At 38.7% G+C, this 24,045-nt stretch overlaps 1 long non-coding RNA gene across 2 annotated transcripts in view; it reads right to left on the bottom strand.

Moving 5' to 3' along the window:
- The window catches only part of LOC139042013 (uncharacterized), a 112,158-nt gene that overhangs the window by 2,840 nt on the left and 85,273 nt on the right, over nucleotides 1–24,045 (bottom strand). For both annotated transcript variants that reach the window (XR_011498197.1, XR_011498198.1), the window contains exon 3: nucleotides 10,285–10,384. This is a non-coding gene — a long non-coding RNA (uncharacterized lncRNA). The remainder of the gene's footprint in view (nucleotides 1–10,284; nucleotides 10,385–24,045) is intronic.

Below are 24,045 nucleotides of genomic sequence, written 5' to 3'. Positions count from 1 at the left end.
ATTCTCTCTTACCCCTATTCCATTCAGCTTTTCGTTTTCTCCAGTCCACCAAAACTACTCTGGTCAGAGTCACTGACAACCCTGATGATAAATCCGATGGGCGTTCTCAGTGCTCGTTTTACTTGATATGCTATCACCGCCTGGCACAGCTGATGGACCCTCCTTGATACCTTCTACTCAGCTGGGTTCCAGGATGCCAACCTCTCTGGGTTTTCTTCCTGCTTTCCTGGCTATGCTGTCTCAGTCTTTTTTCCTGGTTTCTCCTCTGCTTCTGAAACTATCCGTGTTGAAACAACCCAGATTCTCCTCTCTATAGACATTCATTCCTTTGGTGAACTGATCCAGTTTCTTAATTTTAAGTACCATCAATATACTAGACTCCCAAATTTATATCTCTGATCCCCTCTCCTGAATTTCAAATGCCTATGTATCATTACCACATGTACACAATATGTACAAAATTGAATTCCTAATCATTCTCCCCAAACCTACCACATCTGTTATTTTCTTCACCTCAATTTTTGGCAGCTCTCTATTTCTGGTTTCTGAGATCAACAACATTGAGTCATTCTTAACTCCTCTCTTCTCTCATTCCTTGTTTTATTCACCATGAAATCCTGTTGGCTGTACCATCAAAGTGTGTTTAGAATCAGACCACTTCTCACTACCTCTATTACCGCTAATCTGAGCCAAGACATGATCTGCCCTCATTTGGATTACTGTAATTGCCACCAAAATGATCTCCCTGATTCCACACTTGACTACCTAACCTCTATTCTCAGTATAGCAGCCAGAGTGGTGCTTTTAAAATGTGAGTTAGATCATGTCAGTCCTAGACCTGGCATCCTCCAACGGCTCCACATTTCACTCACTGGAAAAGCCAGTCCTCACAATGGCCTAAAGGCCCTTCATGGTCTGCCCTCTCTTATATGTTTGATCCCATCTTTTAGTATTTTCCCCTTCACTTGCTGCTCCAGTCACTTTGGTCTCATTTTTTGTAGAACACAGTGAGAGCATTCCTGCCTCAAAGACTTTGAGCTACTGGTTTCATCTGGGGCTTTCTACTCTCAGATACCCACATGGATAACTCACTCCTCTCCCTCCAGCCTTTGCTCAAGTTATGTCTATTCAATCAGACCTGCCCTGACCACATTTTTAAAATAGTAAATTGCCTCAAACCCAACTCCACCCTTGTGATTCCCTGACTCTATTCTAATTTTGTCTATTTAATATATTTATCTATTCAATAGAACTTACCTTCTAATGTACTATATAATTTGCTCAATTATTGTGTTTAATGTTTTCATAATTTTTATCTACTATAATGTCAGCTTCAGAAAGGTAGTGATTTTTTTTAATCTGTTCATGAAGATATCCCAAGCACTTAGATTAGGTCTTGGCAAATAGTAGGTATTCAATAAATACATGCTGAATGGGCAAGTGAGTGATTTGAGAAAAAGAATCTCTAGAGGAGGAAATCTTTCAAGCTGAGTTACCACATCTTCAGGAAGATATTCTGTAATTATGATCTGTGTCACTAACTTGATGGATCAAGAAAGACCACATGGGCTCTTTAAGACCTGGAAAGACCACTCCAAAGGAGGAATTATCTAGGAAAGATGGAATCACCTCAGTTATAAGACCACATTTGCCTGAAGTCTCTTGTCAGAGTAACTCTTATTGGAAGGGCTCTCAGCCCTAAAGTCTGCCTCACATTCTCTGACATTTTCCTCTGCTCACATATTCCTCCAACTATCATGAGACCCTATATGTGACTTACCCATGAAATCCACTGGTCATCTTGATTCTGCCTGTTTGTTCACACCTGACACTAAAGTCCTGCAGGTGTCATTTCCTACCTTAGTCCAATTCATTCTAGCCTCCCATCCAAGTCTTTGATGACTCAATTTGCCACATCAACTACAACAGGTAGCAGTATTTGCCACATTTAATAGTATCATCACATTATAGCAGTTACCTCCTTCCTAAAGATATTTATTAAGTAAGTTTTATACTGGTCTTTCTAATGACATCCAAATTTATCTCCCAATCCCTATCTTCTTCACCTTACTCATTGTATTGTTTTTAGATTAAGCTTCTGAAAATACAGCTCTGATCTCATCATACCTTGAGTAGCTCCCAAAGGCTTCTGAATAAAGTCCAAATCCCCTGGCTTAGTATTCAAGGCTGTCTATAATCTAGCCACAGTCCACCTCATCAGCCCCATTTCTCACTATGTCCCTGTACATACCTTAAACTTTAGACAAAATGAAACACTTTATGCTCATTATACAGATCTAGTTCATTTCCTGCTTCCATGCCTTTCTCATATTGTTAATTCCACTTGGAGTGTCCTTTATCCCTTTTATACCCTTTGAATTCCTTCTAGCTGAGGCTGAGCTTAAGTATCATGTCCTTTATAAAATTATCCTGAAGCATCCTTCAATGAAGTGATATTTCCTTTCACTAAACTCCCATAACACTTTATCTGAATCTCTCTTCCAGCAATGATCTGTTCTGCTTTCTATTATATTTATACGGGTAGTTTTTCTCTTTTATCTCCATCTGCCCCCCTACCAACACTGCCCCTAGACTGTGAGTTCTCCCTCATCAGGTTGGATTGTATTCATTTTGATGTCCCTCATAGTTCTTAGCTCTGTGCCTGGCACCTCAGAGGCACACAGTTATGACTCTGTTGAATAGATGTTGAATAAGTTCCAATTTTCTCTATTGGGCTGTGTAAGTCTGCACTGACTCCTTGCATCCCTTTGCTCTTATGACATCCTACTCTTTTGATATCTGTTTTGTTTCCTTCTCTGGTACCTATTGGCTTTGACTTTGCATTAGATCTCGTGCTTTAAGTCACCAAATAAGGAATGTACATGAGGGATACATTAGCTCCCTATAGATGAGGGATACATTCCAAGACCCCCGGTGGATGCCTGAAACCACCGATAGAACTGAACCCTATTTATACTGTTTTTTTCCTATAAGTACACACCTATGATAAAGTTTAATTTATAAATTAGGCATAGTAAGAGATTAGCAGCAATCACTAATAATAAAATAGAATAATTATAATCATATACTATAATAAAAGTTACTGTAGACCTTAGCTACCTCAGATATGAGTTTTTTTTCTTTCCTTATTAGGTTGAGAACTTCTACCTTTTCACTCAAAGGAAGCACTTTATGGTCTCACTTTGCCATATCCAAATTGCCAGCATCACTAATCTTGCACTGTGTGGCCATTATTACATAAAATAAGGGTTACTTGAACACAAACACTGGGATAACGCGACAGTCAATCTGATAACCAAGACAGCTATTAAGTGACTAAGGGGTGGGTAGCATACAAGCATATCTTGTTTTATTGCATTTCACTTTATTACACTTCACAGACATTAAGTTTTTACAAACAGAATGGCAACCCTGCATTGAGTAAGTCTAGTGACGCCATTTTTCCAACAGCATCTCCTCACTTCGTCTCTCTGTGTCACATTTTGATAATTCTGCCAATATTTCAAATTTTTTTATTATTATTGTATTTGGTATGGCTGTTTGGGATCAGGGATCATCGATGTTCTATCATAATTGTTTTGGGGCCCCCATTTAAGATGCACCCATATAAGGGGGTGAACTTAACAAACGTGTGTGTTCTGACTGCTCCACAAATAGGCTACTCTTCTATCTCTTCCCCTCTTCTCAGGCATCCCTATTCCCTGAGATACAACAATTTTGAAATTAGGCCAATTAATAGTCCTACTGTGGCCTCTAAGTGTTCAAGTGAAAGAAAGAGTCTCACATCTCTCACTTTAAATCAAAAGCTAGAAAAGGTTGAGCTTAGTGAGGAAGGCATGTCACAAGCTGAAACAGGTTAAAAGGTAGACCTCTTGTGCCAAATAGTTAGCCGAGTTGTGGATGCAAAGGAGAAGTTCCTGAAGGAAATTATAAGTGCTGCTCCATTGAATGCACAAATGATACAAAAGTGAAACAGCTTTATTGCTGATATGGAGAAAGTTTTAGTGGTCTGGATCAAACTAGCCAAACTTAAGCCAAAGTCTGGTCCAGAGCAAGGCCTTAACTCTCTTCAATTCTATGAAGGCCGAGAGAGATGAGGAAGCTGCAGAAGAAAAGTTTGAAGCTAGCAGAGGTTCTACCTAGCAGAAGATCTAGCTAAGATAATTAATGAAGTATCTTCATTAAACAACATATTTTAATGTTAGCAAAATAGCCTTATATTGAAGAAGATGCCATCTAGGACTTTCATAGCTAGAGAGGAGAAGTCGATGCCTGGCTTCAAAGCTTTAAAGGACAGGCTGACTCACTCATTAGAGGCTAATGCAGCTGGTGTCTTTAAGCTGAAGCCAATGCTCATTTACCATTCTAAAAATCCTAGGGCCCTTAATAATTATGCTAAATCTACTCTGCCTGTGCTCTATAAATGGAACAACAAAGCCTGGATGACAGCAAATCTGTTTACAACATGGTTTACTGAATATTTTAAGTCCACTGTTGTGACCTACTGCTCAGAAAAAAAGATTCCTTTCAAAACATTGCTGCTCATTGACAATGCATCTGGTCACCTAAGAGCTCTGATGGAGATATACAATGAGATTAATGTTGTTTTCATGCCTGCTTACACAACATCCTTTCCGCATCCCATGTATCAGGAACTAATTTAGACTTTTTATTATTTAAGAAATACATTTTATAAGGCTGTAGTTGATATAGATAGTTGATATTGATTTCTCTGATGGATGTGGGCAAAGTAAATTGAAAACCTTCTGAAAAGGATCCAGCATTCTAGATATCATTAAGAACATTTGTGATTCCCCAGAAGAGGTCAAAATATCAACATTAACAAGGAGTTTGGAAGAAGTTGACTCCAACGCTCATGGTTGACTTTGAGGAGTTCCAGACTTCAGCGGAGGAAGTAACTGCAGATGTAGCAGAAATAGCAAGAGAACTGGATTTGGAGGTGGAGCCTGAGGATGTGGCTGGATTGTTGCAATTTCATGATAAAACTTTAATGGATGAGGTGTTGCTTAATGGATGAGCAAAAAAAGTGGTTTCTTGAGATGGAGTCTACTTTTGGTAAAGATGCTGTGAAGATTGTTGAAATGACAACACAGGATTTATAATATTATATAAGCTTAGTTGATAAAGCAGTGGCAGGGTTTGAGAAGATTGACTCCAATTTGAAAGATGTTCTACTGTGGGTAAAATGCTATCAAACAGCATTGCATGCTACAGAGAAATCATTATTGAAAAGACGAGTCAATCAATATGGCAACCTTCATGGTTATCTTTTCAAGAAAATGCCAGATCCACCCCAACCTTCATCACCCTGATCAGTCAGGAGCCATCAACATGGAGTCAAGACTCTCCACCAGCAAGAAGATTACAACTCAAAGAGGGCTGAGATGATGGCTAGCAGTTTTTAGCAATAAAGTATTTTTCAATAAGGTATGTGCATTTTTTTAGACATAATGCTATTGCACACTTAATAGACTACTGTGTAGTATAAACATAACTTTTATATGTACTGGGAAACCAAAATCTTTGTGTGACTTGCTTTTTTTGTGATTTTTGCTTTATTGTGGTGGTCTAGAAACAAACCCAAAATATCTCTGAGGCATGCCTTTATACAGCATGCGTGTGACGGACAAAGGGATGATTCATGTCCCAGGTGGGATGGAGCAGGAAGGCACGAGATTTCATGAGGCTATTCAGAATGGCACACAATGTAAAACTCATGAATTGTCTATTCCTGGAATTTTCCATTTAATATTTTCAGACAGCAGTTGTCCCCAGGTAACTGAAACTGGAGAAAGTGAAGCTAAGGATAAGGGAGGACTACTATGTATAAATTAGCGAAGGCCTCAAATTGCTATTCCCTCGTGTGTACACTCATTAAATTGGTTTATGTATTTTTTTAATGCAGAAATATATATTCTGTTTGTAGCCCTTATCTTTGCATTGTGTGTTATAAAGTTTCAAAGTGCATTCATATTTATTTTCTCACATAATTGTGATGGTCCAATAGGAAATTCTTAAAGAATGTATTCTGATTTTTTTGTAGATCAGGAGTACTAAGAACCAAACATCCTGGATGATCAAAGATGGTCCTATTTTCAAATATCTTCTCTAGGTGCAAGAATGTATGTTCAAGTTTTGGCTTCAATGTTATGGTGTGTGTGGTAAAGAGTTTCTAGGCTTTGATCTCTTCTTCTTGTTCTTAGGTACTTGGGGTCCTGAGTGAGAGGAGGAAAGGTTTCATATCACCAGAAAGAGTGAAATAAAATATTTAATTGTCTTTGCTGGAATATATTTATTTGGGTAGCCTTGTCTTTCCACTTTATGAAAAGGAACTAAGGGTCAGCTAACCAACTAGCATTTATTGAGCATCTACTCTGTATCCAGCCATGTACTAAATTAGAATGACCTTGAGGGAAGGGACTAAGACTGATTCATCTTTGTAATCACTTTCTCCGGTCCAATGGGGCCAACTTTAACCTACTCATTAAAAAATATATGGACCCTTTGCTATGTACCAAGCACAGTGCTGGGTACTAGGTATATGAGGATAAAAATGTCTGGCATCTGATTTCAAGGAACTGAAAATAAAGGAGGAGAAACAGACAAAGAAGAAAAATTATTACAATACAATGTAGCAGGTTCTGTGCCTGGCATTCCTTCAGGATGTGATGGAAGCACCTAGAATGGCCAGCTGAGGTATCACTCCTTTTTTGGAAGCTTTTGCTAGATCTTAAAAAGGGCTAATAAGGCTTTAATTTGTGGTTCAACAAAAGAATGACTGTGAAAATTTAGCCACAGTACAAGCCCAAATGTAATAAAATGGCCAGTGAATGGCAGAGGCAGGAGTGCTGAAGGAGTTTACAGCGATATTACTTTGGGATGGGGAGTTTATGGGGATTAGGACTGCATTTCCAAACCCAATTGAACTGATGACCCTCAAAATTCTATTAAGATTAAGTTCTTGGTCTGATAGTCCTATAAGCGCAGAGTTATGGTCAGTTTATGCTGGAGAATGTTCTGATATCCTCTTCAGAGTTAAAACCAGGATAGCTGCCTGTATTAATTTTTGGATATGTGACACTTTGACCCTCTGAACAGAGATTGTATTGACATCTTGTACAGCTATGACCCTTCCCTTGTTACTTTTCGTGGGACCTTGGGAAATAAATCCTGAATGAATGTGACAAGAAAGTCTGTAAAATCATCTGCTCATGCTTCTTAAAAGGTAGTGAAGTCTCTCTAACCAAAGGTTGAGTTCTTTGCATCTGGGAAAGAGAGAGTTGGACTCTATTCTGCATCATCTATCATAAGCTTCTAGTTGCGGTCCAACAGTTGAATATTTATTACAAGCAATGATGGAAGAAGCAAGAAGAGCCCAGTTTGCTTTTCCAGATCTAAAGCTGCATTTTGAGCCACCACTTAGAAAAATGCTTTTATTTAAACACTGAGCCAGCTTGATTTGGAACTGTCACCACCAAGAGAGAAAATGTCTGGAATACTTGCAGCGTTATTTCTGGGTAGTCTGTCTTTTATGACTTGTTGCGCATTACTAAAGAGAGACAAGTGAATACCGTGTAGGATTGGGGACTACATGAAAACATTAGTGCTGCCATGGCAGGCAGAAACAAGACCACCAGGTAGAACAGAAGACCACCCAACACAAAACATGAGTTCCCATTAACAACATTGTCAAGATGCTATGCTCTTGACATTTGCATTTCAGGATGTTGAGCCACCAAGCTGCAGGATAATTATTGCTTTGTGATGATATTTAGCAACTCTTACAATGTAGACCACCAATTCTGGTTTGGGTTTCTTCTTTTTATTAGCACCATCTGAGAATGCCTGTGGTAGAGACTTTGGTGAATTTCGTCTGTCCTGTGGCCAAAGGAATGAAAGGAAGAGCAGCTTAGTTTGTTAATATGAGAGAGTTCAGCAACAAAGTGTCCCTGACACATGTCTGAAAGAGGCTTCATTGAGGGCTTTTTTTCTTTTTTCAAACAAAGCATACCAGAATATTCTACTACTGCTTCTTAAAGTACATACACTCTGTATGCAAATAGCCTTGTACTAATTTCAGAGCTGCAGTGGGATCTTATATCCAACAAAACTTTTTGGCCACTACTTCTATCTCAGACAGACTCAGCAGTCTCCTGGTTAAAAGAAACAAAGAAAAACAAAATAAAACTGGGGGTTTTTTTTCCTAGAAGTTAATATGATTGTTCAAAATAAGTTATCTTTTATAAAGGAAAAATAAATCCAATTTCTCTTTTTTCCCCTTCCTCTCAGACTCTTTCCATTGCCTTTATTTCATTTTATTCCACCTCTTATACTGAATGTCTTGGTCAAGTTTTTAAATATGAATTCACCAATATTAATTCCTGTCTGACTCATTTATTTTCTCATGACAAATTTTTTGTTTAATTCATTTTTTTTGCTGTTAATAATTTCTTCTCTTGTGTTCTTGTTCACTCAGTTAATATTTTATTCAAGTTTATTTACAGATTTCTCTAAATGTTTACGATCCGTTACCCAACTACATATCTCTCTCACCTTTATGATTTCAATGCCTTTTAAATTCAACTTTTTTTCAAGGAAGTTTCCATTTTCTTTGAGAGTTTTGGATTCAAAGAGAATGAACAACTAATCCTTAAATAAGTAACTCAGCATCTTAATTTTCTTACTGGAACTTATTTAGAATGCAGATCTTGTGAAATTGATTAGCATGTTATTGTTGTCATTGTTCGCAAAACCAACGTTTAGTAGAAGCCACAGAGAAGTACCTTAAAAATATAGAGAGGGGTTAAATTTTATACCTAATGCATAAATCTCTAGATTCAAAACCTTTGACAAAAATAAATCAATACTGACTTACCTTGCGCTGAAGCCAGTCTCTAGAGCAGTGTCGGTTGTAGGACTGGGGCTCTTGACCAGCCTAATCCATTGCTTGAATAAGCAACACTGCTGTGTTACAGGCAAGATTCTGATCCAATTAACATTCATTCATAGGGGATACAGTTTCTGAACCTTTCCAACTCAACAAGAGCATCTTACACAGTGCACAACTATAAAGATTTTATTAACAAGTGGCAGGAGCTAAACATAACTAGAGAAAACTGTAGGCAAAAAAAAAAAAGGGGGGCAAAATTCTACAAGGGCTAAATCTGGAAAAAAACAGTCATGAAGGTCATGGATTTTACAGTTTAGATCCCTGTTTTACTTCTACATTTGCATGATTTGTTTTAGAACCCACTATACATGCCACGATTTCCAGTAACTAATCCCAAATTGAATTCCATCCTGGAATGTTGAGGTTTCCAAATACTAAATTATTTACCAGATATGGAATGATACAAATTTCTCATTAATTTACCCAAGCCTCTTCTGATCACCATTTCTTTGGTATTCCTATAAAAAATTCTAAGTTTGTCATATTGTCATATAAATTCTCTAGCTTTACTTGTGTGAGTTTGTCTTCTTTCTCACTCAGGAGATTTCTCTGCTTTCTCATGCCCTGAATCATGCTTTCATCCCCAGGGGCTGATCTGTCCATTTCCTGTGGGGTAGACACTTGGTCCAAATGTGTGTAATTATGAAATTTTCCCTGGGGTCTGGCATGGTGGGATGGGGGAGTTGTTGGTGCCTGGTGTACAGTATGTGTCTCAGGATAAAAATCATAGAAAACAATTAACTGAGCATTTGTCAAAAATACTGGCACGTGCACATGTCTTTTAGCTCCCAAAAGATTTGCCTTCTGCTTTGCTAACCTCAGGATACTGGCCAGCACATGGAAAGACTGCCAAGCACATCCAGCTAATGAAGCCAGAAGGCTGCTCCACTTGACTATCTGGAAATCATTCTTTCACTCACTTGGGAGGTTCTGGGGCCTCTTTATTTCTTCAGAAACAAGGCCCACCCAAATGATTTCAAGAGCACGTTGCAGCACAGTCTCCACAGGCAGACAAGCTGTGAAAGTTGGAAATCTGTAGCTCCTCTCCTTCCCCATTTAGTGCAGTACATTCTTTTCCTAACCGCATAGGTTTACAGCCTCTCAAGACCTTTCTCATGAAAGGCAATAGAACTAGTGTCAAGTTAAGTTAAGATGAATGATTAGGAAAATCTGTAGCTACTGAGAATGAGGTTCCCAGTTGAGTATCAGCAGTGACCACAGGAGGTGAGGGTTTGCCTTTTTTTCCATCTGTTGTCAGGAATAATGGAGAGAAGCAGAGGGCTTTGGCTTACCTCTCAAGGTCCTGGCTCCATTTCTTAGTATTGCCAATGGTGCACTGCACGGGATGAGGCTTCCTTCCCGTCTCTCTTTCCTTGGTGGGCTGGCAGTGGACTGGACACATTGAGAAGGGAAATGCCCTAAATGTTAAAGTCCTACCCAGGTCGGTGCGTGAGCAGACCTCCATCACCTGCAGTACTGCTCCAAATGTCGGCAAACCAGAGACACCAACATGAAAATAAATTCCACTTTCACTCTGACTTTCCCTTCTCCTTTCACTCTGACTTTCCCTTCTCCTTATCTCAGATCAAAATGGCCTTTCTTTATCAAGCAAATACAATAAACATGTGAAAACATGACCAATCAAAAAAAAAAATTCAGCAAAAACAAACTTATGCTTGACTGTTCTTTTTTCCCCCTTTCATTGTTTCCTTTCTTTTCTCTAAATTGGAAGCAAAACTTTAATAATGGTCTCGCTAGTTTATATATCTAACCACATCACTTTATTGCTTTAAAACCTTCAATGGCTTGCCACCATCTGTAGAATAAAGTTAATGATCTTTAGCATGATACCATATACCTGAACTCAAGCCTTGTAGGATTATTCCAGCTCCCCAAATCATGAGGCTCTTTTGAGCTCTGTCCCAGGGCAAGGGCCACTCCCTTTTCCTGGAATACCTTCTTTTCACTGGTCTGCTTCCAAAACTGCTACTTCAAAACGCAGCTCAGATGTCACCCCCATTTGTAAGCCCTCTCAAACCCTCCCTTCCCCACTGACAAAGTTGTGCTTGCCATCTTTGTGCCATGGAATTGTGCATGTACTTCTTTTACAACATATGATGTTGTTTCATTGTTGTTATTATTTTTGTTGCTTGTGTTGTTCACTTGCATGTCTTCCCCAGTAGACTGTGATTTCCTTTGGAGCAGGAGTTTTGTACTATTGTCACATTAACCCCAGGAGTTCTAAATGCCTGCCACAATAGACTCATTACATTGTTGCAGAATGAGCGGATGAAAATTGAAAAGATAAACAAGCAAACTATAAATGTGTGTGTGTGTGTACACACACAAAATTCATGCTCACGAAATTCATATGTTGAAACCCTAACCCCAATGTGGTGGTGTTTGGAGACGAAGCCTTTAGAAGGTAATTAGGTTGAGATGAGATCATGGAGGTGGAGCTCCTCATGATGGGATTAGGGACCTTAGAAAAAGAGGAAGAGAGACCGGAGCTCTTTCTTTCTCTCTTTCGATCATGTGAGGATACAGCAAGACTGTCTGGGAACCAGGAAGAAGGCCCTTACTGAGAACCTAATTGGCAGGCACCTTGCTCTTGGACTTCCCCATCTCTTATTCTGTTGTTTAAGCCACTCAGTCTATGGTATTTGTTATAGCAGCCCATCTTAGTCATAAGACATACATATATATACACATATACGTATATGTGAGTCTGTGTGTGTGTGTGTGTGTGTGTGTGTATATATATGTATTTTTTTCCATTTCCTAAATTCATCACTTTAAAAAAATGCCTTGTCTTCCTTTTTTACATCCTGTAGAAATAGTACAGTCTCTCTTCTCTTCCCCTTATTCTTATCTTTATTTCTTGAATTTATCTTTTTGGAGAAGAAGGTATTCAGCACAGCCCCCCTCCCCTCACCATTTCTGCCATGGCTGCATTCATTTATCAATGATCCAAAGACCTCAACTCCTGTCAAGCAGCCCTCTCTCATGGCTGCAGCTCTCACTGGGGTCCATACTCCCTCCCCTTGCCCTTGAGGCCAAGAGTAGAAATCACTTCCCACCATGGCCAGTCCATGGGCTGTTCTTCCAGCCTCCATCTCTGTAAATAGTCCCTTCACCCTTTGAATGTTCCATCTATTTCCCACCTGGTCCCTGACTGACACTGAGCTCAAACTATTGACTTGCTCTTCATTATTTCTTAATTTACAACCTAAGGATAGAGATTTCTTCCACGTAGTTGCATCACCGTGATAACTTCGGGTGTCAAAAGCCAATGTCTTGAAAATGCCTAATGTCCAGAGAAATGGTTTCCATTGAAGTTAGAATCTGTATCTTTAATCTCTATTTCCTCTTCTACGTCTGTTTCCCCTTCAGTCGTCAAACAGTTGTTGAGTACTTCTTGCTCTTTATTCTTATTTTTGATTTTTTGATCTTATCTTTCCCTTTCCCTTTCTTTGTGAGAAAATTCTTAGACCATAAAGCAGAGAACTTTGATTACTGGCTGTGTGATTGTCAGGCAAGTCTCTGAGCCCCAGTGTCCTTTATGAGATGGGACGAATGACACCTCCCTCCAGAGCTGCAGAGCTGTCGAGCAAATCAAATACAGCAATTTCGTGAGTAGCTTATACAGCCGTATTTACTACTTGTGTTGTTTCTGCCGTTTTCATGTTCTTTAAATGTCAGCGTCTTTTCTTCATAGAGCTTCTTTTTTTTTTTTTTAACAACTTCTTTTTCTTTCTCCTTTTTAAGTTTCCTTCTCTTTCCATCATATTCTCTTCATTCCCCTCTTCCACAAGTGCCTCCCTCTTCGCTGGTCTCTTCAGAATTCTTTTTGAAGGGCAGTCAGTCTGCATCTCAGCTCCTTCTTCTCTGCTTCCCTACTAGCTTCCTTGAAAACATCTTAAAGAATGTGTTTTCCTTTGGGAAAAGCATGAAAATGCAGGGGAAATTTAAACTTGTGCTTGGAATCAAACAGATGTATAATTCTCCTTTTAGAGAATTGTGATTTTTGAGAATAAGATCCACAGTGACTAGCAGAAAGATTTCTAGAGTTCAGTTGATTGGGGCTTGAAGATTCTCTTCTCCTTCTGTTACTGTTATAATTAATGGTCTAATAACATGACTAAAGTATTGTTTATTCTCAGTTCTTCTTAATTTTATTTGTTAAATAATTTATTAATTCAATATCGAGCACCTGCTTTACACCAGACATTTGTTTGGTGCTGCAGTTTTAAGAAATACATGGTCCTCACTCCCAGGGAGCACACAGTCCAGTGGGGATAAAGAGAAGCATGCTTGTAATCACTAGAGGTGTTAGGAGAACATACGGCTGGGTTTTGGTCTGATTTGTTCCCTGACATATTTACACGATCAAAGGCAGTGTCTTGAACACAGTAGGTACTCAGTAAATATTTGTTGAATTTATGAATAAATTTTGAGATTAAAAATGTTCAGTAGGAGTTAGTTGGTTAAAGGGAGTGGAATGCAGAGTTGTAACAGGCAAGGGAAACAGCATATGCAATGGCCCACTGACAGAGCAAGAGAAAGCATGATAACTATGGGGAACTGCAGGTTTCTGCTCGGCAAGGGCTCAGAGTGAGAGATGGGTATGATGAGAGTTTAGCTTGATAAATCAAGGGATCCTTTGATGACTACTAGCTACTATGTACCTCCCACATATCAGATGTTTTACATGCATCATCTTAAAACCTTACAATAACCCTATGAAAAAGAGTATTATTCATCCTCCTTTGTACATTTCAACCTGATTTTGCCTAAATACTACTGTAGTGGTATTTGAGAACTATAGTATACTTGACCCTAACCATACACTCCTCTGATGATAGACAAGATGACCAGACTCCCACACTTGAGTTCAGCTGCCTTTCGAAAGAAGGGTGCAGGTTTAGTGGCATCTTTCAGCTGTTCTCAGACTCATTCTCTGGGAATAAATTTGAGAGGACCCTAGATAATAAATGATCTGGAGCTTTCAACTGCGGTGCAATGTTTCTTTGAGCAGTTGGGCGCCAAATTTCAGCAAAATGTGGAATAAGTAAACCAGAGGAAGTCAAACTGGGGCATAATCCTACTCAGAACAAAAAACCTTGGGAAAACACTATGTTCTCTGGCTAACCCATCAAAAGGTATGAGTTTTGGAGTGGACTAGAGCAGAAGAACAGCAGAAATGATGACTATTTTAAATTCTAAGAACTTTCAAATTAGTGGTTGGAAATCTATGCTGGGAGTTATCCTTAAGAGGTTTCAAGAATCCTAGACTTTTTGTATTGGGAAGGATCTTATAAGTCTTGTAGTCTAATTTCCTTGTTTTGTAGATGTGGAAACTGAGGTTAAAGAAGTTCAAGGTCTCACAGCTGTGCATGGAGGTCAGCCTTCTCTCCACTGTACCACGTTATCTCCTAATTTTTAGGTGTTACTTTTCTGCTATGAAATGCTCTCTTTAATTAACTAAGAGGGAGCACCAGAATTTTATCACTCTTGTTTAGTGGTGTACTTGCCAGTCACTTAGTCATCTGTTTAAAAAAATTATTCATTCTTAGCTCCTTAAGAATGCAGAAAAACTCCATGGAGGAAGAAGTGAATTCGGTCAGCACAATATTCTTCCATCTTGGCTTTATTGCCCTTTCTGTTGTTTTTACTTAATAATTCATACAATTATTTTCATCTAAGGAGCTCAAAATGCTTTCCCCATATATAGGCCTTAATTATTTTGCAACATGTAGTAAGAATTATTAATAAAATGTTAGTTTAAGAAACAAAAGGTCAGACAGGTTGAGTTACTGCCTTACATTTAGGTTGTATAGGAATCACATCCAGAATCCAGTTCTTAGGAATCTTAACTGACATCCAAAGTCACTGTTACCCAGAGCCTCTCCTTGGAGGGTGCTGTGAGCAATGAGAAGGCAGATGTTGAGGGCCTCAAAGAATGCCTGGAGAATTTCCTGAAAAGCTTTGCGATAGTGCCTTTCTAATTAAAGAGTGGGTTTTTTATAAGAGAATTTTCTGAACCACCAGCTATGGTGCTTGATTCAAGGCTCTTTCTCATCATCATTAACAGCGAATTTTTTTTTTAAAGATTGGCACCTGAGCTAACAACTGTTGCCAATCTTTTTTTTTTCCTGCTTTTTTCTCCCCCAATCCCCCCAGTACATAGCTGTATATTCTAGTTGTGGGTCCTTCTAGTTGTGGCATGTGGGACGCTGCCTCAGCGTGGTCTGACAAGCAGTGCTATGTCCGCTCCCAGGATCTGAACCAGCAAGATCCTGGGCCGCCAAAGTGGAGCAGGAACTTAACCACTTGGCCATGGGACCGCCCCAACGGTGTAGTTTTAATACAGAAAACAAACAAACAAAAACACCTAGACTGGTGACAAAGAAATGGAAGCACCTGATACAGTAGCTAGCAGAAAGGAGGCACTCGTTAAATGTTTATTGATAGAAGGAAGGAGAGAGAGTGGAACGATGGGAGGGCTTTCTTAGAACAGCTCTTTAGAATAGAAAAGAATGGGCCTAAAATTCAAGTTGCTTAGTGTCCCAAAGATAATATTGATGCTACATTTGGGCCTCTTCAAAATATTCTATTTGTAGAATTTGTGACTTCATTTGGAATGAAGTTTTGAATTTAACTTAAAGGAATATTTGAAAAACTTATTTTTGTTGAGGTTTCTTATACATTTGCATGAATGCAATAACTTGGGCTTTTAAAATAATTTATATGTAATAACATGGCTCCAAGTGCCAGCACTATGTTAATAAAGCACATAGAACTATGGAAAACAGATTCTTCTCAAAAGAGAAATCTCAGTTGGCAAATCCCATTTGTTACGAAAATTATTGAGCTTAATTGTAACATGCTCTATAAAACCTTTGGTAAAAGTACTCTGTAATTGTAAAATCCATAACACACAATCTTTGAGGAATTAGTGTTTTCTTAAGATATTTTGTAAATTTATTTATTTATTAGGACGTGCTAGAAACAATGATAAATGATGGAAATATCTTTTTGTGTTGTATGGAAAAGCGTTAGTAATATGGCAAGATATCCTCTCAAAGTCAGTTTCTAGAGCAGACTTTTAATTCAAAATTCATAGCACTACCAATTTATTCCCAAAAAGGCCCAATTTCTTAATGAAATAACAATGAAATGACATTTCTTAATGAAATAAAAACTCCTTGGCTAAGACTACTCAAGGACCTCCATCAACTGCCTTTCCTACCTTTGTGCACATCTGACTACCAAGAAGTCCAGGTTTAAGCCCTGCATTGGGACATCACTCTCCTCTCAAGTGGCTCCTCAGCATCTTCCCTCTGTCATTTCATCTGCCTTGATTCCTCCCCATCCCCTCCCTTCTACCTGCCTGCCATCCACGCCCACACCAATCTCTGTCATTAAAACAAAAAATTCCCCTTGTTATTCAAGTTCTGGCCAAATGCTTCCTCCTCCATAAGAGTACCCCATCCCACTCACTAGGAGATTCACTTTTTTCCTGAAATCCCAAATTACTGTATAATCAGTGCCACACTGGAGGGAAAACACTCTATCATATAGTGTAGTCCTCTGTGCACATTTTTCTTATCTCTTCTACTGGAGTATAAATTTTTGGTGGCAAAGAACTGGACTTGTTTGTTCCTGAGTTATCTATACTGCTTAGCATAATGCCTCGTACATTTTAAGCCCTTGGTGAATATTTGAAGAACAAACAACAGTTTGGAAAAGAAGCTCATAGGGCATCACAAAACCTGATAACTTTCTTTCCTGAATGATGACGATTAAAAAGGAAATAATAATAGCAGATGACGTTTATTGAGGACTTACCATGTGCCAGGCACTGTTGTAAATACATCTGCTAATTGCCTGGGCAATCTTGTGACTTGGATACTATTATTATTTTCATTTTACTGTTGGAGAAACAGGCAGAGAAATTAGGAAGTTTGCTCAAGGTATACAGAATGGTACATGAAAGGGCCAGGATTAAAACCCAGGCAATCTGTCTCCAGAGCCCTCACTCTTAATTTCTTTACAAACAACTTGCTGTTTTCGGCTTTGCCCTAAGTATTCCAAATAAATGAGGTCTCATGTGGGTACCCTGTTTCCCAGTTATATTCATGCCCTCTCTTGAAAAGACCACATCTGTTGCAGTTACCAGTAGTGAGTGAGACTTTGGCCATCCTCAAAGAGAGCCACGGTGTCTACTTGATAAAAGCCATAATTTTCCTGACCTGCTCTGGGCCTGGCCCCCTCAAAGAAAATGCAGGCAGACACTTGGCAACTGGACTCCCCCAGACTCTCAAACACAGGGCTGTGTTAGTGTTGGCAGTGGGGGACGGTTTGCTTCCTCCCCATTTCATGAACTGTCACATCAGCCTCTTTGATCCTCCCAGGGTCTTGAGTGTGCCAAAATCATTACTCCACATTCTTGCTGTTTCAGATAATTGCCAGAGAAACCGCTAAGAACGGTAATGACCAAGGTAGGGAAATATTGCTCCCTACACGGTATACCGTTTATGTATTGCATACTCAGAAGGGCTCCAGAGTGGAGGCATTGCTTATTTTTATTGTCCCAAAGCCATGAAAGGGAAAAAAGGGAATGAACAGAAATTGATACATCTGGAACAGGAGCCAGGCATGATTTACTCACATTTTTACCTGACTTGAAATTGCTTATTTAGAAAAAAGAAACATTATAAAGTCTCAGGAAAATGTCATGAATCAGAGCCAGCATGATTTCACATTGGGGCTCCATAAACTTTTTTTAAGCAAAGAAACTGTCCAGGAAAATCAAATGAGCCAAAGGTAGCCTTGTCACCATGACCATCACCATAGCAACAGTTTCATAGTGTGCTGCCTTGTGATGGCGCAGTCTAGGAGACTCAAATCCTCAGGGTTGCAAACGTATCGAAACCTTCTGGTTCACTTGAGACTGCCCTTACTAGGTAAGAAGGTAAGCACTGATTTGGGAAAGTAACAGACAAGAAGCTTTCACCAAAACGCTACTTTATTCCCTCAAATATTTCTTTGAGCTAACCACATACTACATCACTGAAACACACTACAGGAAGTTAGAAGAGAAAAAAAAAGTTGATTAAAGCCTTCCATCCTGCTTTAATGGTTCCCTTACCTCGTGTGTTCTTGGCGCTTTGTGAGCAATATGAGCCCAGTTATGAAGCAATTATATAATAAATGCTATTCTTATAGCTACCAGCTGGAAGAGACTTTAGAGACCATCAATTTTTTTTTTAATTAACTGAACTCCAGACTTTATTTGAATTTCATCTGTTTTCCCATTAAAGTCTTCTTTCTGTTCCAGGATTCAATCCAGGATAGCATACTGCATTTAGTTGTCGTGTCTCTTCAGTCTCCTGTGATTTGTGACTTTCTCAGCCTTTCCTTTTTGTTTAATAACCTTGACAGTCCTTAGGAGGACTGGCAAGGGATCCTGTAGAATGTCCTCCAAACTGAATTTGTCTGATGTCGTTCTCGTGAGTAGACCGGGTCGATTGGTTTTTGGAAAGAAGATCACAGAGCTGAAGTGCCCTTCTTATAACGTCATATTGAGAGTACATGATAACCACATGACATTGCTATTACCACATTACCGCATGACATTCACCATATAAAGTTACTATTTTTCTTTCTTCTATTCTATTCTTTGGAAGTAAGTCACTAAGTCTAGCCCATTCTCAGGGTGTGTCTGGGGGGAGGGAGTGGAGTCAAGCTTCACATCTTGGAGGGGGGGGTAGCTACGTATATTATTTGGAATTCTTCTATAAGAAAGGTTTGACTCTTCTCCATTTTTAATTCAATATTTTATCTATATCAATGTGTACTCATATATTTATTTTATATTTTGGATTATAATCCAATAGTATGTTATTTATTTTGTTGATCAAATTCCTCCAACTTCAGCCATTGAGAGCTCCTTTAAGTTGGTTTCTGTGTCCTTTTGACATGTCCCCATCTATTTGTTTGTTGAGCACTTCCATTTCCACAAGATGCTCTCGGTTCATCTTCTATTTTGCCTGGCCCAGCTCTAGCATCAGGTATTTCTCCAAGGAACCCTGATTCCTTTTATTCAAGAATGGTATTTAGAAACCAAGGAGACCATCAGTTTTTGACTCCTTCATTGGTCAAACAAGGAAGCTGAGATGAAAATGGGGAAATAAATTACCCAGGACCTAACACTGAGTTTTTGACACACAGAGATTAGAATCTGGGTCTGACTCCTGGTTCAATAGTCTTTCTTTAATTCAGTCTTTGTCATATATCTATGCTTTCCCAGCTAGCTTGTGTGTTCCTTGAAGACAGGAAGTATATTTTCTACTCTTTGTGAAATCTCTATCATGTCTTCTATAGTGTCAAGCACAGAGCAGTCAATGAATTCATGAATCAACTCTCTGTAGCATCCTCATTTAGCCTCGCTTCTCTCTGCCCAGTCAGATCCTCATTAACTCTGTCTCTAAACGATTGCAATTTCCACTAATATGCTGATTTTCTTATTCTCTAATCCATCCTACTCATTGTTGCAAGGTCAAGGATAGAAAAGCATAGTTTTCATCATCTTTTACCCAGCACCACTTTATAGAATAAAATTAAATTCCACAACATTCTAACTTATTCTCAATTTCCGTCTCTCTCAAATCTTGACCAGTCTCCTAAGGCCATCTTAGCAAATATTACCACATGATATGTTGCACAGATAAGAGGGACCCTCAGATATAGTCCTTCTCAGCTTTCACGTTTCCTATCACAAATTCCATCTCTATCTTCTACCAAATTTAGCTTTTTCTTTCCTGTCCCAGAATAACTCCCTACTTCTTTAATTGATTTTAACCAGTGTTCTTGGGTCTGATTTCTCTGGAATTGTGCTCCGTGAGTTATCATCTTTGAGACTTATGTTTCTATTTTCTCCTTTTCTACTGGCTCACTCTACTGAACACGGTTATAGGCTGAATTCTTTCCATTCTAAAAAAAAAATCAAAAGCCTTCTCTCGCCCTTTTGTCTTGCCTTCACATGATGCCATTTCTCCTATTTACCCTCATATTACTCAAAAGAAAAAAATCTCTATTCTCAGCTTCGACTTTCCTACTTACTATTAACTAATTGACTTATGCTACCCGGATTCAGATTCCCACCGTAAGCATCTGCAGTGTCTCTACGGTATTATGAATAATCTCTTCAAAGTTTTTAATTACTCCATCAGTCATGGTCACAGTAGGAAACAGCACATAAAAGGGTTTAATTTTAATAAAGTGAATTTTAGTGAAGTGAAGTAATGCTGTGGGGAGGTTAAGGGAGCCAGCCAGAGGTGGTGAAGGATCCAGGGACTAACCGGAGCAGGAAAGCAAGGCCTGAAGCAGTGAGTGAGAGGAGTGTTATTAGAAACAAACAAAAGCTGTAGCAATCTGATAGGAATTGTGGCTTTAGTAGAGGAAAATCAGCTTCTGCCCAAACCACTGGCCAGCAGGGAGGGAGAGGAGAAGAAATTCCTGGCTACTCTCTTTTCTTACCCTTTGGTGTCCTGCTGGTGTCTCCCATTGGTTAACCTGAACTTAACAGAGGGCAACCCAGGTAATACTGTTTGTAGACATCAGTTTTCTGGGAGGGGGAGGTGTAGAGATCAGGGCAGAGAAGAGAGGATAATGAGTTTGGGGGTGGGGGGAGCAAACAGAATAACCAGCGTAGTTACTTAACTGATTCAACATTTGGGAAGATTTTTCTGCTCACTTTTAAAGTCTTCCCATCCTTTGAGATCTGTAATGCTATCTCCTGGTTTCTTTAAATAATACATTCATTTAAAAGAATAATGCTCACTTACTATGCTGAGAGCACTGTGCTAGATGCGGGAGATCCCGTGGTGAAAAGACAGGTACTATCCCTTCCCCCAGGAACCTCGTGTTCTGACAGTTCCTTTTCAGTCTACTCCATCAGCTCAGTCTTTATCCTCCTCATTTAATATTGACATTCCTCAGGATTCTCTACTTGGATCTCTTCTTTCTGTGGAACTCTATTTTTCCCAGGGATTTTGTTCTCACATGTATGCAATATATGTTCCATATCTATATTCTAAATTCAAGGCCCTCAAAATACTGGCCTCAACCTGTTTAACTTATCTTCTTACTTTCTCTTACATTCTCTGTGCTCCTCGCACCCAAAAAGGGATTCAAATCATGATTTTTGTTTTGTTTTATTCTGTTTTGTTCATTGATGTATCTCTAGTGCCTATAATAGTATCTGACACATGACAGGCACTCAATAAATATTTATTGAATAATAACTGAATTGCTTCTATGAAATCAGATAACTTTCTACTCCCTGAACATCTGAGCTTGCTTATTTCTGCACCTCTGCTCACATAAATTTTCTTGCATCGTCTCCACCATCTGTAATCCAATCTTCCTTCCAGACCCAAGTCAAATATCATTTCCTCTGTGAGCCCTCTTAGACACCACCTAATCAGAATTAATCCATTCATTTTGTGCACTGCCAGTATACATATCTTGTTTATACTTCTGCTTCTAGAATAGCACTACTATTAAGCTATATATTTTAGTTAGATGTATATATTTCTTTTTTCCAGCTTTCTTGAGTATAATTGACAAATAAAAATTATGTATGATTAAGGTGTATGTGATATTTTTATATGTATACATTGCAAAATGATTATCACAATCAAGTTAATTAACATATCCATCACCTCATATAGTTACAATTTCTTTTATGAGTAGAACACTTGAGATCAACTCTTAGCAAATTTCAAGTATACAGTACAGTATTAACTATAGTTACCATGCTGTATATTAAATCTCCAGAACTTATTCATTCTGCATAACTGAACCTTTTGACCCTTTGACCAATAGATGTATATATTTCTTATCTCCTCCCACAACACCACTAAAGTTACTTAGGCTACTTATTCATTGTTATTCCTCTTCACTTGTCCACATAGCCTATCAAACTGCTTTGTTAAATTGAGAAGATAAGCATTAAGTCAGTGCCTAAATATACAAATTAGCCTCTCTCAGTCATTTAAAACATTTAATATCTGTCCCTATACATTACTAACTTATGTAAAAATTCCAGGTGCTTCCTTTGCAGAAAAGTGAAGGCATATTGCATCTTTCATTTTGTAGCTCCTGAGAGTCATCAGAAGTACACCTGAAAAGCCAATATCAGCACCAATGGGATGCACCTCTAGGCTCTGCAGCTGACAAACTCTCAATTGGAATGGCCTTCTGAATCTTCAATACCGTGATGCCATGCCAGCCTACCTGTGCTCTGAAATTTATATGACCCAGCCTCAGGAAACTCAATTATCTTGATGGGAAGCCACATCGACCCAGCTCCATATCATTATGAAAACTGATTTTTGCAAGACAAAAAAAAAAATTATCCAAGAATAAAGCACATATAGACAGAAATCTGGAATAAGTTCCTGATTAATTTATAATTATTAAAAGTGAACATCTCAGCTGATATGGAGATAATTGAGGTTTGTCTGTAATGATTCAGCTGGTCCAATTTTGGAATCTATTTATCATACACCATGTGTTAGAGATCAACAGCCAAATCCAGGTTGGGCTTTAGCAATCCCAGTCTGGTTCCCTTCTTTATTTCTCCGCTAACATGTGGTGAGGAGCATGCTTCCACTTCTCTCTTTATGCTTTTTAGTTTTGGCTCCTGATCTATAGTGGGCGACTGTGAAGACTAGAACACACATGTACTACAAGGAACTTCTGCATACACACGAAGTCCTCCGACTTCTAGAATATGAAAATCCCCCACCTCCGTCAGCTTGCAATAAGCTAGAAATGAAGAGAACTGTAGCCTCCCAAGCACAACTGTAAAATTCTAATTAAAAAAATTGATTGATGAAGAAACAAAGATAGTGTCATTTAACACTGGCCAGCTGTTTGCCAAACCCATTTACTTTTCCTCCTGGGCATGCGGTTAAAGGACGTTTTCCAGTCTGCAATAAACTGATGTCTTGACAGTCTTTTAACCAGTGGAATCTGAGTGGAAATGACGTATACTACCTCAATGCCTGGCAATAAACATTTTTGGTGCCTCAATCTCCATGATTTTTCCCTTGCATAGCTTGATGCAGATGTACATAGTCACTTGGAAGCCACATGTTGATGACAGAGCCATAAGACCAAAGGATCCTGGGTCCTTGAATCACTACTTGCAGAAGAACTGGTGAGTGCTTAAGAACACCTCTTTTAGACTTTATATGGTAAATTTCTATCACTTTGGGGGTTATAGAAGGTTATGTCATCTGAAATAAAAAGAGGAGTAGTCAAGGGAGGTGTTAAGAAGTAGAAGGGTGGAATAAATGGTGTAAAGATTATAATACAAGGTGATATATATTCGATCTTATTCTGCATTAGTTGACATAGTTGGAGTAGCTGCTGATGCTAGGTTCTTCCAGAAAGCAAGACAGCTTACTGGTAATGAAGTGTAAGTTGATTTTTAATTAATTGGTTTTAGGCTTAGTCGCTCATGGCCAGCAATGTGAGAAAGACAATTCAACAACAAAAACATTCATGAGTCTAAGACTAAGCTGTGTAATCTAAATAATTACCTAGGAAAGAAATATCCCTCTAAAGGAAACAATTTCCGGAAATACATTGTTGTCTGCACTAATTCCAACCTTTTTCATTATTGTCAAAAGAATTTTAACTCCTTCAGAGTCACGTTGACTCAGACATATCCATTCCAGGAAAGGTATTTGCTTAAGTAAATCTTTTTTTGGAAAGTTATCCTAGGTCAAAGGGATGCACTGCCTCAAACTTTATCTCAATTTTCCACTTTCCAAGAGGTGGAAAAATGCTTACAACTTTTAGACAGTAGATTTTTCCATACTCTATGCAGAAACGATTCCAAAACATTTATGGTTGGATCTGAGTTGCGTACAGTACCCGGCATTCTTTTAGGCTAATTTTTCCTCCAAAGTGATGAGATTTAATTTTGGACATGACACTCTTCCAAGTTGTCATTATTCTCTTCACAAAGATGT

The sequence above is a fragment of the Equus asinus genome, chromosome 25, assembly GCF_041296235.1.
Source record: "Equus asinus isolate D_3611 breed Donkey chromosome 25, EquAss-T2T_v2, whole genome shotgun sequence".
In the NCBI taxonomy this organism is placed as follows: Eukaryota; Metazoa; Chordata; class Mammalia; order Perissodactyla; family Equidae; genus Equus; species Equus asinus.
The sequence above is the reverse complement of the archived record's forward strand: the minus strand, read 5'-3'. Positions and strand labels throughout refer to the sequence as shown.